General features: G+C 36.6%; 1 protein-coding gene across 5 annotated transcripts in view; it reads left to right on the top strand.

Annotated features, from left to right (window-relative positions):
* RNF6 (ring finger protein 6) overlaps positions 1–12,728 on the top strand; it is a 282,619-nt gene that overhangs the window by 88,380 nt on the left and 181,511 nt on the right. The gene's annotated exons all lie outside the window — the stretch shown is intronic.

Below are 12,728 nucleotides of genomic sequence, written 5' to 3'. Positions count from 1 at the left end.
ATTTACATGTTTGTTACTTTAATTTGATTGAACATGCAAAAAAATTTTAGAATTTATTAAAGTAATATATCATTTTTGTAAAAATAATATAAATAATACAGGAGCTTTGTCTATTAAACCTTATCTCCACCTTCCAAATCCCACTTTTATCCCCAGTACTAACTGTTGTAATAGTTTGGTAGTACCCTCTTGATTTTTAAAAAAATGCAATTGTAGACTTCTGTTTCAGGGGAAATGAAGTAGACATACTTTCTTTTATTTTCCGTGCTAACTACCACTAAAGACTTTGGGCATTATATAGAAAACAAATATGAGAAGATATTGAAAGAGTGATAGAAGAAGGTAGATTGTGGGGCCTTGGAACCCAGGGAACAACAAGGTGGTGAGTCATATATTCCTTTTGTCATATATACAAGGCTTGGAACTGAAGAAACCCCAAACCCAGAAAAACCAATTGATACAGACAAAAAAAAAAAAGAAAAAAATGCCCCAACAAAAGCCTCCTTTCTGTAGTCAAAGCACCAGCAAAGAGGCAGTCAGCAAGATAGAAAGTTTGAGACAATAACCACTCTTCCCCAGTCAAACACCAGAGTAAAAATTTGGCCCCACTCTCACCTGTGCCAGCAAAGATTGAGTGTGGAGCCTAGAATTTCATCTTTACCCAGCTTGCTATTTATTTATTTATTTATTTATTTATTTATTTATTTATTTGTCAGGGATAGAGGGAGAGAGAGCGAGTGAGCACAGGCAGATAGAGAGGCAGGCAGAGGCAGAGGGAGAAACAGGCTCCCTGCCGAGCAAGGAGCCCGATGTGGGACTCGATCCCAGGACACTGGGATCATGACCTGAGCCGAAGGCAGCTGCTTAACCAACTGAGCACCCAGGTGTCCCTCATCTTTACCCAGCTTTAATAAGGCTTCCAACTCCCCAAAAAATATGGTGTCAGAGAAACCAAGTAGGAAGCAAGGCTTTCATTTTGTAAAAAGGATGGTGATAAGGCCCTCCTTTCTTTTCACTGAGTCAGTGAAGACTATATGGACAGCAGTAATAAGGTGCTGCAACCGCTTCAGTCCAGGGAGGTAATGATGGAGGTCTACAGGGGAGCCAGAACTCCCACTCCTACCCAGCTCTAATAAGGAGCCCCTCCATTTGGCTGTCAACAGAGGCCAGGTGTGCCTTTCTGTCCCCCATCTTGCTATAATGAGGCAATACTCCTGTTCCCTGTCAGAGTAGTGTCAAAGGAAGCCACCTAACAGAAAGTGTAATGATATCCAGATCTTATAATACCCCAGATGTCCAGATTTCAATAAAGTGTCATTCATTATGCTAAAAACCAGGAGGATCTCAAACTCAATGAGAAAAGAAAATCGGGGTGCCTGGGTGGCTCAGTGGGTTAAGCTTCTGCCTTCGGCTCAGGTCATGATCTCAGGGTCCTGGGATCAAGCCCCACGTCGGGCTCTCTGCTCAGTGGGGAGCCTGCTTCCCCACCCCCGCCTGCCTCTCTGCCTACTTGTGAGCTCTCTCTCTTTCTCTGTCAAATAAATAAATAAAGTCTTTAAAAAAAAAGACAATCAACTAATGCTAACACAAATATAATAAGATGCTAGAATTATCTGAGAGAGATTTTAAAGGATCCATAAGGAAAAAAGTTTCAGTGTGCAACTACAAACATGCTTGAAACAAATGAAAGTATAAAAAGTCTCAACAAAGAAATAAAATCTGAGCAAAGCAATAGAAGACTTAAAGATGACCCAAATGGAAACTTCAGAACTTAAAAGTACAATAAGTACTTAAGGCATCAAAAACTCTTAAGGGATGAGCTCAACAGCAGAATAGAAGGGACAGAGGAAAGAATCCATGAACTGAAAGATAAAACAGTAGCAACTTCCAACTTGAACAGCAGAGATAATAGGCTGAAAAAGAAATGAGTAGAGCTTCAGATACCTGTGGGAATATAACCAAAGAGCTAACATTCATGACATGAGATGCTGGAAGGAGAAGAAAGGGTGCACCTGAGAAACTACTGGAAGAAACAGTGACTAAAACTTCACAAATTTGCCAAAAGACATAAACTACAAATTTCAGAAGCTGGGCAAGCCAAAAAGGATAGACCCAAAAAGCCCATACCAAGACACATAATAGTAAAACTTCTGAAAACAAAGAAGAAAATGTTTTAAAGCAGTAAGAGAAAAAGGACCCTATCTAGAGGGGAAAGATCCTTTCTATAACACCAGATTTCTCGTTAAAATCCAGGGAGGACAGAAAAAAATGGCATAACATTTAAAAAATTCTGATAAGGAAGAACTGTCAGTCCAGAATCATAGACCCAGAAAAATATTTTTAAAGAATAAAGAGAGAATTAAAACATTCCCAATTGAAGGAAAAAAAAAATAGAATTATTGTCACAGGACTCATTGTACAAGAATGGCTAAAGGAAGGTCTTGAAACAGAAAGGAAACCATAAAAAAGGAACATAAGGAGAAAGGAAGAAGGACCATGATAAGGTCCTAAGGCTAAATACAATATATTTTCTTTTTTTCTCTTGAGTTTCCTAAATTATGTTTGGTGGCTGAAGCAAAAATCTTAAAATTATCTAATATAGTTCTTAATGTGTGCAAGAAAATATTTAAAATGTATAACAGGGGAGAGTAAAAAAACATAAAAGGAAACCAGGCTTTTACATTTAAATTTGTAAAATGGTGATACAAATGAACTGTGCGAAGTTGCTTATAAATAATGTAATGCCTGGGGCAACCACTACAATTGTTATACGAAGGGCGATACTAAAACACACTATTAACAAACCAAAATGGAATCCTAAAAAATGTTCAAGTAACCCAAAGGAAAGCAAGAAAAAGCAAAAAGCAAAACCAAGAGGACAAACAAAAATCAATAATTCTATTAAATGTAAATGATATTAATATGCCATTAACTATTAGATTAAAGTAATATCTAGTAGATTAAAAACATGATCCAACTATATGCTGTCTATTCAAAACTTGTTTTAATTATAATGGTATAGGCAGGTTAAAAGTAGAAAAATGGGGGTGCTTGGGTGGCTCAGTTGGTTAAGCATCAGACTTTCGCTCAAGTCCTGATCCCAGGATCTATGATCCAGCCCCATGTGGGGCTTCCTGCTCAACTGGGAGTGTGCTTCTCCCTCTCCCTCTGCCACCCCAACCCCACTTATGCTTGCTCTCTCTCAAATAAAAATTTTTTTAAAAAAGTAAAAAGATGGAAAAAGATATATCATGTAAAGATTAAGTAAAAGAAATCAGGAGTGCCTATGTTAATATTAGATCAAGTAAATACTAGAGCAAATGATGTTGCTAGAGACAAAAAGGAACATTTTTTATAATTATATAAAGATAAGAGAGTCAATCCAACAATATGATATAAGAATGCTAATGTATGTATACATCAAAAAACAGAACAGCAAATATGTGAAGCTGAAAGTGATAGAACTTAAAAGATAAATATATAAATCCACATTTATGGTTGGAGACTTCAGCAACCCACTTTCATTAATTGACAGAACAACTAGATCAAAAATTCTCAAAGATACAGAACTACAGGCTGTTAATCAACAGATCTGTTTGATATTTATTTATGCAACATTCAACAATACCCAACAAAAGAAAGACCCACATTCTTTTCAGTGCTCAAAGAACCTACACCAAGATAGATAGCTGTGTCATGAAATAAGCCTCACAAAATTAAAAGAGTTGAAACCATGAAGAGTGTGTTCTCCAACCATGGTGGAATAAAGCTGGAAATCCATGACAAAGATAACAGAAAAACTTAAAAACCCTTAAAAGGTAAATTGAATAGTCCAATAACTACTAAGAAAATTGAATTTACAATTTAAAAACTCCCCCAGAAGAAATCTCAAGGCCCAGGGGGTTTCACTGGAGATTTCTAACAAACATACAAAGAAAAATTAACATCAATTATACACAGTGTCCTCCAGAAAAAAGAAGAGGAGGGAACATTTCCGACTCATTTTATGAAGCTGTTATTATTACTCTGATCACCCAAGCTAGACAGAAACAATGAAAAAACAAAAAACAAAAAAGAGTCTAATATCCCTCATGAGTACAGACATCCAACTTCTTTAAAAGTATTTGTAAGAAGAATTCAGCAATATATGAAAAGAATTACAAAAGTTTATTCCATGTATTCAAGGCTTGTTTAATAATTGAAAATCAATCCATGTAATCCACCATTTTAGGCTAAAGAAGAAAAATGATAATATCAATAAATATAGGAAAAGCATTTGACAAAGTTCAGTGTCGATTCATGAAAAAAGCTTAGAGAAATGTAGAAATAGAGGGGAACATTCTCAACTTGGTAAAGAACATCTACAAAACAACTTAGAACTAATATTAAAATATATGTGGTGAAATATAAGTGGTAAAGACTAAATGCATTCCCCCGAGATAGGAAACAGGCAATCTCAGCTCTCCCTATTCTTGTTCACATAGCACTGGAAGAGGCAGAAAGTACAATAAGAGGAAAACAAAGTACACAGATTGGAAGGGAAGTGATAAATCTGTCTCTGTTTGGTTTTGACGTAGTCATCTAGATAGAAAAAGTTGTCTACCTAGATTCCCAAGGAATCTAAAATAAAATGAAATAATGTGTTTTGGGCAAGGATGTAGGATGCCAGATAAACATACAAAACCACTTTTATTTCTGTATAGTAGAAATAAATGTTAAAAATACAGTATCGGGGCACCTGGGAGGTTCAGTCGCTTAAGCATCTGCTTTCAGCTCAGGTGGTGATCCCAGGATCTTAGGACTGAGCACCATGCCTGACTCCTTACTCAGCAGAAAGTCTGCTTCTCCTTCTCCCTCTGTGCCTTCCCCTACTCCTGCTCACTGTGTGCATAAAATCTAAAAAAAAAAAAAAAAATACAGTGTCATTTATAAATGCTCTAAATATGAATTAGGGGGCACCTGGGTGGTACAGTTGGTTAAGCATCTGACTCTTGGTTTTGACTCAGGTCATGGTCTCAGGGCTGTGAGATGGAGCCCTGCATTGGGCTTTGCACTTGGTGACTCTCTCTCCCTCTGCCCCTGCCCTTTCTCTCTTTCTAAAATAAATAAATCTTTTAAAAAATATGAATTAATTGTAAATCTAACAAGACAGGATCTGTATGCTGAAAATTTCATTACAATGTTGATTAAGGAAATTAAAGAAGATTTAGATAAATGGAGAGATAAACAGAGTTCATGGATTGGAAGACTCAACATAGTAAGAATGTTAAGTCTTCCTGAATTGAAATTCAGGTTTAATGTGACTCCTATGAAAATACCAGCAAGATCTTTTGTAGGGATAGATGAGCTTATCCTAAAATATGTATAGAAATGCAAAGAAACTATAATAGCTAGAACAACTTTGAAAAAGCAGCATAAAATGGAAGGAATAAGTCTACCTGATTTCAAGTCATTCTATGACTGTTACCAAGAATGTGTAGTTTTGGTAAAAGGAAAGACACACAGCTCAATGCAGCAGACTAGAAAACCCTGAAATAGATCTACACCAATATCCCCAAATGATTTTGTCAAAGGAGCAAAAGCAATTCATTGGAGGAAAAGATGACCTTTTCAACAAACAGTGCTGGAACAATTGTATGTTCATAGGAAAAAACAAATTAAAGAACTCTTGACCTAACTCTCATACTTTATACAAAAGTTAACTAATGATTTATCATAACTTAAATGTAAAATGTAAAACTATAACACTTGTAGGGAAAAAATATGGAAAAAAAATCTTCAGAATTTAGATTAGGCCAAGATTTTTTAGAATCAATCCTAAAAATATGACCCAGGAAAGGAAAAACTGATCAATTGGACCTCATTAAAATGAAAAGTTTTTGAAGAGGATGAAAAGACAAGCTCAAAACAGGGAGAAAATATTTGCAAACCACATACCTGACAAAGGCCTCATATATAGAATATATAAAGAACTCTCAAAACTACAGAAAACAAAACAAAACAAAACAGCTAAACCAAACAAGTCAATTAGAACATGGGCAAAAAGAGACATTTCATAGGACAGGATAATAAAATGGTAAATAAGCACAAGAAGATAGTTTCGACATCGTTAGCCATTAGGGAAGTGCAAATTAAAATCAAAGGGAAATGTTAATACACACCTATCAGAATGGCCAAAATTAAAAATAGTTCCAACACCAAATGTAGGTAAGGATGTGGAGAAACTGGATCACTTGAACACAATGGGTAAAATATAAAATGATATAGCCTTTCAAGAAAACATTTTGGTGGTTTTGTATAAAATTAAACATGCAAATATTAGACAACCCAGTAATTGTACTATCCCAGAGAGATGAAAACCTATGTTCACATTGACAAACAACCTTTATGCAAATGTTTATAGCAGCTTTTTTAGCAATAGCCAGCTGTCCAGTATTGGGTGAATGTTTAACTAAGATACATCTATATTTATTTTTGTTTATTAATCTTAAATCCAGCCACCTTACATCTCTCTTATACATTTTTATGATTTTTAAGTCAAGCAGATAGGACTTTTTGGGTAATAAATTTTTTCTTTAAAAGTTGGTTTATTTTTGGTGTTTACTTTTCAGTAATCATGTAATTTCTTTTTATCCCAGTCTTATGGCATTACCTAGAAACTCCTGAGCAGTTGCAAATAAATTTGGTGATAGAACTTAGTCTCTTCTTGATTTGAACATGGAAATGCTTTAACATTTTATAGTTAAGTGTGGATAGTTGCTTTTTGTTTGCTTTACCAAATTTCTGAAGTTTTGCTAAGAATTCTATTTTCCTAGAATTTTATTTTAAAGATTTTTACTAATTTTTTTATTATCTCTATATGATAATGCTTTTTCTTTTTTAATTCATTAATCTATCACCCTTGAGCATCTGTTTTTAAGTGTGCTGGTAATACATATTTTCTTTTTCTGGGAAATAATTTGTTCATGTTGTTTGTTCATTTTTCTTTTTTTTTTCTTTGTTTCTTTCTTTTTGTTTGTTTGTTTGTTTGTTTATTTTGCAATTTTCTCCTAATCTGTAGGGTTTGGGCAACTGGGACAGGCCGAGTTTCCTTCGGGAGGCAGGCACCATTTTGTAGTGTGGCTTCAGTGGCCCCATCTTTTTTTTTTTTTTTAAATAAACGTATAATGTATTTTTATCCCCAGGAGTACAGGTCTATGAATCGCCAGGTTTACATACTTCACAGCACTCACCATAGCACATACCTTCCCCAATGTCCATAACCCCATCCCCCTCTCCCAACCCCCCTCCCCACAGTAACCCTCAGTTTGTTTTGTGAGATTAAGAGCCACTTATGGTTTGCCTCCCTCCCAATCCCATCTTGTTTCATTTATTCTTCTCCTACCCCTTTAACCCCCCATGCTGCATCTCCACTTCCTCATATCAGGGAGATCACATGATAGTTGTCTTTCTCCGATTGACTTATTTTGCTAAGCATGATACCCTCTAGTTCCATCCACGTCGTTGCAAATGGCAAGATTTCATTTCTTTTGATGGCTGCATAGTATTCCATTGTGTATATATACCACATCTTCTTTATACATTCATCTGTTGATGGACATCTAGGTTCTTTCCATAGTTTGGCTACTGTGGACATTGCTGCTATAAACATTCGGGTGCAAGTGCCCCTTCGGATGACTACGTTTGTATCTTTAGGGTAAATACCCAGTAGTGCTATTGCTGGGTCATAGGGTAGTTCTATTTTCAACACTTTGAGGAACCTCCATGCTGTTTTCCAGAGTGGTTGCACCAGCTTGCATTCCCACCAACAGTGTAGGAGGGTTCCCCTTTCTCTGCATCCTCACCAGCATCTGTCATTTCCTGACTTGTTAATTTTAGCCATTCTGACTGGTGTGAGGTGACATCTCATTGTGGTTTTGATTTGTATTTCCCTGATGCCGAGTGATATGGAGCACTTTTTCATGTGTCTGTTGGCCATCTGGATGTCTTCTTTTCAGAAATGTCTGTTCATGTCTTCTGCCCATTTCTTGATTGGATTATTTGTTCTTTGGGTGTTGAGTTTGCTAAGTTCTTTATAGATTTTGGACACTAGCCCTTTATCTGATATGTCGTTTGCACATATCTTCTCCCATTCTGTCAGTTGTCTTTTGATTTTGTTAACTGTTTCCTTTGCTGTACAAAAGTTTTTGATCTTGATAAAATCCCAATAGTTCATTTTTGCCCTTGCTTCCCTTGCCTTTGGCGATGTTCCTAGGAAGATGTTGCTGCGGTTGAGGTCGAAGAGGTTGCGCCTCAAGGATTTTGATGGATTTCTTTCTCACATTGAGGTCCTTCATCCATTTTGAGTCTAATTTTGTGTGTGGTGTAAGGAAATGGTCCAATTTCATTTTTCTGCATGTGGCTGTCCAATTTTCCCAACACCATTTATTGAAGAGGCGGTCTTTTTTCCATTGGAATTCCTTCCTGCTTTGTCGAAGAATAGTTGACCATAGAGTTGAGGGTCTATTTCTGGGCTTGCTATTCTGTTCCATTGATCTATTTTTCTGTTTTTATGCCAGTCCCATGCTGTCTTGATGATGACAGCTTTGTAATAGAGCTTGAAGTCCGGAATTGTGATGCCACCAACTTTGGCTTTCTTTTTCAATATTCCTTTGGCTATTCAAAGTCTTTCCTGGTTCCATATAAATTTTAGGGTTATTTGTCTCATTTCTTTGAAAAAGATGGATGGTACTTTGATAGGAATTGCATTAAATATGTAGATTGCTTTAGGTAGCATAGACAATTTCACAATATTTGTTCTTCCAATCAAGGAGCATGGAACATTTTTCCATTTCTTTGTGTCTTCCTCAATTTCTTTCATGAGTACTTTATAGCTTTCTGAGTATAGATTCTTAGCCTCTTTGGTTAGGTTTATTCCTAGGTATCTTATAATTTTGGGTGCAATTGTAAATGGGATTGACTCCTTGATTTCTCTTTCTTCTCTCTTGTTGTTGGTGTAGAGAAATGCAACTGATTTCTGGGCATTGATTTTATATCCTGACACTTTACTGAATTCCTGTATAAGTTCTAGCAGTTTTGAAGTGGAGTCTTTTGGGGTTCGACATATAGTATCATATCATTTGCGACGAGTGATAGTTTGACTTCTTCTTTGTCAATTTGAATGCCTTTAATTTCCTTTTGTTGTCTGATTGCTGAGGCTAGGACTTCTAATAGTATGTTGAATAGCAGTGGAGATAATGGACATCCCTGCCAGGTTCCTGACCTTAGCGGAAAAGCTTTCAGTTTTTCTCCATTGAGAATGATATTTGTGGTGGGTTTTTCATAGATGGCTTTGATAATATTGAGGTATGTGCCCTCTATCCCTATACTTTGAAGAGTTTTGATCAGAAAGGGATGCTGTACTTTGTCAAATGCTTTTTCAGCATCTATTGAGAGTATCATATGGTTCTTGTTCTTTCATTTATTAATGTGTTGTATCACATTGATTGATTTGCGGATGTTGAACCAAGCTTGCAGCCCTGGAATAAATCCCACTTGGTCATGGTGAATAATCCTTTTAATGTACTGTTGACTCCTATTGGCTAGTATTTTGGTGAGAATTTTCGCATCTGTGTTCATCAAGGATATTGGTCTGTAGTTCTCTTTTTTGATGGGATCCTTTTCTGGTTTTGGGATCAAGGTGATGCTGGCCTCATAAAATGAGTTTGGAAGTTTTCCTTCCATTTCTATTTGTTGGAACAGTTTCTTCAGGAGAATAGGAATTAGTTCTTCTTTAAATGTTTGGTAGAATTCCCCTGGGAAGCCATCTGGCTCTGGGCTTTTGTTTGTTGGGAGATTTTTGATGACTGCTTCAATCTCCTTACTGGTTATGGGTCTCTTCAGGTTTTCTGTTTCTTCCTGGTTCAGTTGTGGTAGTTTATGTTTCTAGGAATGCATCCATTTCTTCCAGATTGTCAAATTTGTTGGCGTAGAGTTGCTCAAAGTATGTTCTTATAATTTTTTATATTTCTTTGGTGTTAGTTGTGATCTTTCCTCTGTCATTCATGATTTTATTTTTTGGGGTCCTTTCTCTTCTCTTTTGGATAAGTCTGGCCCGGGGTTTATCAATCTTATTAATTCTTTCAAAGAACCAGCTCCTAGTTTCATTGATTTGTTCTATTGTTTTTTTGGTTTCTATTTCATTGATTTCTGCTCTGATCTTTATGATTTCTCTTCTCATGCTGGGTTTAGGGTTTCTTTCATGTTCTTTCTCCAGCTCCTTTAGGTGTAGGGTTAGGTTGTGTAACTGAGACCTTTCTTGTTTCTTGAGAAAGGCTTGTACCGCTATATATTTTCCTCTCAGGACTGCCTTTGCTGTGTCCCACTGATTTTGAACCATTGTGTTTTCATTATCATTTGTTTCCATGAATTTTTTCAATTCTTCTTTAATTTCCTGGTTGACCCATTCATTCTTCAGAAGGATGTTGTTTAGTCTCCATGTATTTGGGTTCTTTCCAACTCTCCTCCTGTGATTGAGTTCTAGCTTCAGAGCATTGGGTCTGAAAATATGCAGGGAATGATCCCAATCTTTTGATACCAGTTGAGACCTGATTTAGGTTCCAGGATGTGATCTCTTCTGGAGAATGTTCCATGTGAACCAGAGAAGAATGTGTATTCTTTTGCTTTGGGATGAAGAGTTCTGAATATATCTGTGATGTCCATCTGGTCCTGTGTGTCACTTAAGGCCTTTATTTCTTTGTTGATCTTTTGCTTGGATGATCTGTCCATTTCAGTGAGGGGTTAGTGTTAAAGTCCCCTACTATTATTGTATTATTGTTGATGTGTTTCCTTTATTTTTGTTATTAATTGGTTTATATAGTTGGCTGCTCCCATGTTAGGGGCATAGATATTTAAAATTGTTAGATCTTCTTGTTGGACAGATCCTTTGAGTGTGATATAATGTCCTTCTTCACCTCTTATTATAGTCTTTGGCTTAAAATCTAATTGCCCTAAGGATTGCCACCCCTGCTTTCTTCTGTTGTCCATTAGGATGGTAAATTGTTTTCCACCCCCTCACTTTAAATCTGGAGGTGTCTTCAGGGCTGAAATGAGTTTCTTGTAGGCAATATATAGATGGGTTTTGTTTTTTTATCCATTCTGATATCCGGTGTCTTTTTATTGGGGCATTTAGCTCATGAACATTCACGGTAACTATTGAGAAATATGAATTTGGTTCCATTGTATTGCCTGTAAAGGGACTGTTACTATATATTGCCTCTGTTCCTTTCTGATCTACTACTTTTAGGCTCTCTCTTTGCTTTGAGGACCCCTTTCAATATTTCCTGTAGAGCTGGTTTGGTGTTTGCAAATTCTTTCCGTTTTTGTTTGTCCTGGAAGCTTTTTATCTCTCCTTCTATTTTCAATGATAGCCTAGCTGGCTATAGGATTCTTGGCTGCATGTTTTTCTCGTTTAGTGCTCTGAATATATCATGCCAGTTCTTTCTGGCCTGCCAGGTCTCTATGGATAAGTCTGCTGCCAATCTAATATTTTTACCATTGTATGTTACAGACTTCTTTTCCCGGGCTTCTTTCAGGATTTTCTCTTTGTCACTAAGACTTGTAGATTTTACTATTAGGTGACGGGGTGTGGACCTATTCTTGTTGATTTTCATGGGGGTTCTCTGTGCCTCCTGGACTTTGATGCTTGTTCCTTTTGCCATATTAGGGAAATTCTCTCCAATAGTTCTCTCCAATACACCTTCTGCTCCCCTCTTTCTTTCTTTTTTTTCTGGAATTCCAATTATTCTAATGTTGTTTTGTCTTATGGTGTCACTTATCTCTCAAATTCTCCCCTCGTGGTCCAGTAGCTGTTTGTCCCTCTTTTGCTCAGCTTCTTTATTCTCTGTCATTTGGTCTTCTATATCACTAATTCTTTCTTCTGCCTCATTTATCCTAGCAGTGAGAGCCTCCATTTTTGATTGCACCTCATTAATAGCTTTTTGGATTTCAACTTGGCTAGATTTTATTTCTTTTATTTCTCCACAAAAGGCTTTTATGTCTCCCGAGAGGGTTTCTCTAATATCTTCCATGCCTTTTTCGAGCCTGGCTAAAACCTTGAGAATCGTCATTCTGAACTCTAGATCTGACATATTACCAATGTCTGTATTGATTAGGTCCCTAGCCGTCGGTACTGCCTCTGTTCATTTTGTCCAGATAAGAGTATATGAAGGAGCAAGTAAAATACTAAAAGGGTGGCAACAACCCCAGGAAAATATGCTTTAACCAAATCAGAAGAGACCCCAAATTGTGGGGGGGGGGGGGGAGAAAGGGGATAAAAAGAAGTTCAGGGAAAAAAAAAAAGAAACAATTATAAAAAGAAAATGAATAAAAAAAAATAAAAAAGAAAAAAATATATATATTAGGTAATCTAGTTTAAAAACTTTAAAAAATAAAAGGGTAAAAGTTAAAAAAAATTAGCAGAAGAAGAAAAAAAATTGAAAAAAAATTAAAAAAATTAACTGCAAGACTAACGAATCATGGGGAGAAAGCCATGAGTTCACTGCTTTGCTTTCTCCTTCTCTGGAATTCTGCCTCTCTCCTTGGTATTGAAACTGCACTCCTTGGTAGGTGAACTTGGTCCTGGCTGGATTTCTTATTGATCTTCTGGGGGAGGGGCCTGTTGTAGTGATTCTCAAGTGTCTTTGCTGGAGGTGGAATTGCACCGCCCTTACCAGGGGCCAGGCTGAGTT

This window comes from Mustela erminea, chromosome 15 (assembly GCF_009829155.1).
Source record: "Mustela erminea isolate mMusErm1 chromosome 15, mMusErm1.Pri, whole genome shotgun sequence".
In the NCBI taxonomy this organism is placed as follows: Eukaryota; Metazoa; Chordata; class Mammalia; order Carnivora; family Mustelidae; genus Mustela; species Mustela erminea.
The sequence above is the reverse complement of the archived record's forward strand: the minus strand, read 5'-3'. Positions and strand labels throughout refer to the sequence as shown.